This window comes from Arachis ipaensis, chromosome B3 (genome assembly GCF_059453495.1).
Source record: "Arachis ipaensis isolate K30076 ecotype BB chromosome B3, ASM5945349v1, whole genome shotgun sequence".
NCBI lineage: Eukaryota > Viridiplantae > Streptophyta > Magnoliopsida > Fabales > Fabaceae > Arachis > Arachis ipaensis.
The window spans coordinates 9,067,739-9,073,738 of record NC_142438.1 but is presented as its reverse complement, the minus strand read 5'-3'; positions in this window follow the sequence as shown (position 1 = coordinate 9,073,738).

Here is a 6,000-nt window from a genome sequence, read left to right as displayed (position 1 = left end):
TAAATCAGATGGTATTTTTTAATTATTCTCAATTAAGTCTCACTTAGATGTGTTCGATTTCAATATTGTATCGACTATTTGTGTTTATTAGGTTCAATTATATCCCTAAAAAAGTGAATTATGTAAATGTCATAGAGATTAATTTCAACTTTTGATGAGCTATTTTTTCGAGCAGATCATCGGTTTTATCACAGATATTTGTATTCTAACTTTAAAAAAATATTTTTAAAACTCAAATTAAAGTTCATGATGTGTAATTGACGACATGATAATATTAAATTATCTTTATAAATATTAGAGATACAAATAAGACGATTTAAAAATTATAAACATAAATAGAATTTATCCCAAATATTAAAGATAAAAACGATACTCTACTCTTAAAATAACTATTGGAAAGACTCCTATTGAAAATTCACAAGTTATAAAGTCTATAACAAAGAGTAGAAATGAACTGTATAAAAATTCTTAAACATTACATTGGTCAATCATCAATTCAAATCATTAAAATTTTAACTTTGATTCTCTTAGAGATTATGAAGGTATATATCTATGTTTTTTTTAATTCTTGATAAGGTTGGAATTAACTTCTAATTCTATTTTTTTTGGTAAAAATATGAGAAATTAATAATTAGTTAATTCATTAATAATATCTTCTTATTAAAAAATAGTGATTGATGTCATTGATGATATCGATTATGAATCGGAAGATATTGAAATACCACGCAAAAATAATGTGATAAACACAATGGATAGAGGAGACAGTATCAGTGTTTTTTGCATTATATTTAGATACAAAGTTAAATCTCATCAATTTTTATCAATAATTGGCTATTATAGTAATTACCATTTAGATATACTGGATTTTGAAATGTATGTATACCAATTACGAGTACTATTAAATTTATCATAAAAATCTGTATTAATTTATTCTTTTAGTAAATTATTTTTAATTTATGTCAGTCATAAAATTTTATATACTAATATTAACATATCATTGTTTTAAGTGCATATTTTAAATACATCAAATAGCTCTATCGAGTTATTTTTTAATGATTTTAAATTATTTACTATTTATTTGAGAAAAATATACATCAAAATGTTTTAATAATTTAATGTTATTTCATATCATTACAGTAGTATTTAATGACAACAAACTAAACTATTATTTCAACAATATATTATAGATATGTTATTTCCAGTTATTTGTTTTGAGCAAATTTTGATCTGTTTTTTTTTTAGTAAAACAACATTTACACATTTGATTGTCAATTTAAATATTATTCAATGATTTAATTTGACATTGGACATACTTGTCTGACTTATTCAACAAAATAAATTAATAAAAAAAATTAATAACTATATTCGAATTAATACCCTTGACAAAACTTATCATATAACCTTATTGTTAATCAAATAATTATATATTATAGACTATTTCTTCTATTTAAAAACTTGCAATTGTTATAATTAATATTTTTTAATTATTAATAATTTAAAATTATAATTTCAATTTTATCCCATACATAACTTGTGTTATTATATTTTAGAAGTATTTACATACTATATTGAGAAATTAACCAAAATATCTGAAGATTTTAGGATTAATAATTAAATTAGGTCTTAAAAGATGGAATGTTATCTAAATTTATTTTTAAAAAATTTTATCAATTAAATTAGTCTTTTAAAAATTACAAATCAATCATATTTGTAATTCAACCACTCCATTAACAATTTTTGTCAACGATTATAAAATATTAACTAATAGCATACATGACACCTAATATATCTAATTGAACGTTAACCAAATATGTTTATGAAAATCTATTAATTTAGTTGTTAGATCACGTTGGGAATGTGGTTTATGTAATTGGAGAAATAAGTTGAATTAATAGATTTTCATAAACATATCTGATAAGAGTCTAATTAGACATGTCACGTCGTATTATATATATTGTCAATTAACGTTTCACATTATGAATTATGGACAAAAATTGTTAATAAATCGACTAAAGGATAAATGTGATCAATTTGTAATCTTTAACGAACTGATTTGATTGAAAAAATCTTTCAAGATAAATTTGAAAAATGCTCTCTCTTTTAGACTATATTTAATTATAAAGACACAATAAGATAAAATATTAAAAATAAGACATAAAAAATAGAAAAACAAAAATTAATATTTTTATATTTTATTTAGTAGTAAACTAAATATAAAAAATACAAATTACAAAAATCTAATTTATTATCTTTTTTTTAATACAAAAATTTTAAGAAAAAAAATATAATAATAAAAACATAATTATAAAAAATATAATATAAATAATAAAAAATAAAAAAGTAGATTGTATTTTTTGTTAGTATTTTTATCCTTCTTGATATAAATAATATAAATTATACTAATTTAATATTTTGGAATATAATGTCTATATCTATATTTTATATACTAAACATGATTTTATATCCCTTTGTTCTTGTTTCGGTGTACATTACTTTTCAACAACGCGTGGACTAATTTGATTTTATTTCTTTAGTTTTTTTTTTTTTTTTTGGACCTGGATTTTATTTCTTTTGTTAACCGAATGTTCATTCGTGTTCTATCTACCTACCTCATTGTTTTGGGTCAAAGTCTTTCTTATTTGTTTTGGACGGGGTGGCAAAGTCTACTATATGGACTAGGATCCTATGAAATGGGCTTAGATATTTCGGGCAGATTATATTCAACTTCAAAGATTATGGATAATCAACCCAAAAAGGAAACAGAAATATAAGTAATACATTCGTTACCAAAAAAAAAAAATGTAATACATGCCTATCTAGTTTGCTTTCTCTTTTGGGCAAAGGGCCATTTTAATACCAAAAAAGAAAGTTATTTTAAGTTTTCAGCAATTTAAAATCATAAAAAAGGAAGTTATATATAGGGTCCTTTTAGGAAGATTCAAAAAAAGTAGTTTTTTTAAATTTTTGACTTATAAAAAATAGTAATATTATTATTTGGTGTAATTTTTAAAATTAAATTGCAACTTTTTAAAAAATTATTTAAAAGTTTATAGAAAAGTTAAAAAAAATGACTTCTCTCATAATATTACTATTTTTTATTATATTTCTATAAAATAAGTATTTTTAGCTAAAAATATACAACTCAAATATATTAATACTCTTACTACTACGTTATTCAGTTTACTTATGCATGCTATATAAGATCCTTACTACTCTTTATTTTTTAATCTCTCATATCAATTAGCAAAAATTCCTTCAAGTAAGTTTAAATTTATCATATTTTTTTACTAAATATATTTAAATATATCATGATTATAAAATTAATTCATAATTTTATATTTATATTGTTTATTTTCATTTATTTTTCTAAATCCAAGTACGTAAGTTCAAATTTAATACATCTTCTTATTAAGTATATTCAAATATATCATGATTATAAAACTGATTTTATATGTTTGGTGTTTCTCATTCTCATTCATTTTTAAAAATTTTTTCTTTAATTATTTATAACCCAAAAAATATCGTATCAGAAGATAAAATATGACAACTAAAACAAATACAAAAATAAAAGTAACAAATAAAGATGTAATTTTGTACAATTTTAATATAAAAAGGCCTATGCTTTTTTTAAATATAAACGGATTTAAATTTTAAAATAATAAACTATATTTTAATTTATATTGTATTTTAGTTAAATAATTATATAAAAATTATTAAATAAATATTCTGTAAATATTTTAAATATAAAATAATTTAAATTTAATATTAATTTATATATTATATAATTAATCTCTAAATAATATAACAATTATTAAAATATACTATATACTATAATTAATTTATCTTTTTATACATCGTGCAATCTCTCACTCTCGTTTAAATAAAATCATTTCTCGTGGAAATTAAGTTGAGTATTCTATGTACTTATTTGAGTGTGATTATCTTGATAAAAAAATATTTTTTTTTAATAAAAAGAGACCTTTTTTATTTTTAACATATTTGATAAATTTCTAGTAATAAAAGTAAAAGTACTAAAAAAAATATTTTTTTGAGATGCTACAATTTACATCTTTTTTTCTTAAAAAAAAATATTTTTTATGTAATAAATAAACAAAAAATACTTTTATATTGTTATATTTAGTGCTTATTTGAGAATCATTAAATTGATAAAAATATCTTTTTTTCAATAAAAAAAGATTTTTTTTATTTTTTAACATGTTTGGTAAATTTCTAGTAATAAAAATAAAAGTATTAGAAAAATAAAAAAAAATCTTTTTTGAGAAGCTATAATTTACATATTTTTTAAAAGATATTTTTTCTTTTAAAAAAGAGATTTTTTATGTAATAAATAAACAAAAAAATACTTTTATATAGTTATACCCAAACATAATTTATAAATAAAAAAATATTTTTGTATAAAATATCCAAACATAAAATTATTTTTACTATTTTATAAGATATTTTAAAAAAAGATAACTTAAAAAAAAATTTTTTTTAGAACTCACCCAAATAAACCCCCAAACATAATTGATATATATAAAAAAAATTATATGAGATATTTAAATATAATATTATTTTTATTTTTTTATAAAATTTAAGAAAAAAAATAACTCAAAAAAATTTTTTATTTTAGAAGCTCGTGAACACAAGCCTATTTTGATGACGTGTTGCTTGATTGCTTTGTTATGGGTTTTAATCATCAAATTAAATGCTATCAGATCGATTCACTTAAGTGGGATTGTTGTATTACGAAAATTAAATAAACAATGTTAAATAGGGAACTTCTAATTTGAAACTACTATAACAATTTAATTCTTAATAAGGAACTCAAACTCGAGTAATATTTTCATATAAAAAAAAATCAAAACTTACTAGTATTTAATTGTTATGCCGAGTTGCCGACAACCTAAAAAAGATTATATATATTAAAGCGTATATTGTTATATAATTAAAAGTAACTAACTTTTAAATTTATTAATAAAAGAATTATCTAATTATATAAATTTAATTGAATAATTATATAAAAATAAGGTTAACATATTTAAGTGCATTAAAATAAAATTCTACTCATCTAAGTACGAAGATAGATATACGTAACAACATTTTGTACTTTGTTCGTGCAATAGAAGCAAAGTGTAATCCTGGTTAAGCTTCAAATATACGTTTGGACAATAACGAACACAAACCTGCAAAATGAATGAGGATCAAACCCTACTGTTTATATGTATGAGCAAATAATGTGTACTGAGTGCATGCCACATTAATTTGACACCATCAATGGTTCAACTATATATTCATAAATATTACTAATCTTCATATTGTATAACACGATATATAAAATGAAAACGTGACATAATGATTGTGGCAAACATATTTCTTTTTTTAAAAAGCAAAATAATGTTGGAAATGTACTAGTACTACTTGTTACTTATTACTAGTTGAAGCTGGGTACCTAATTAATTTTACGGAATCATTTTCATGTGACGATTATTTTTGCAAAGCACAGCATACTTTCATTTACGGTGTTGGGTTGTTTCCTGAAAGTTTAGTACATTTTAAAAATTTCCCTAACTTACAAATGCCCCTATTAATGGCACAGATTTTAATATTATATCATTATAATAATCACCATTTTCATAGTTACTACTATCATATAATGGTGAACTTGAGGAATTCTTGCAAAATGTATAGAAAATGCTAGTATACTTTTATTATAATTAATAAATTAATTTAATCTGACCGAAGATTAGGGATGTCAACGGGGCAGGGCGGGGGCGAGGAATGCTTCTCTGCTCTCCATCCTCGCCCTCCAGATTTGCTTCCCGTCTCCATTCCTGTTTCTTACTGTGGGAAAATATCGCTCTCTATCCCCATTTTCCACAGGGTCTCAATTCTTGCGGGGATCCCATTCTCCATCTATGTGATAGCTCTAACTAATTATTAATTTCCATACAATAGAGGTGCAAGTATCCATTATATACAAAAATAGCAAGATTTTAT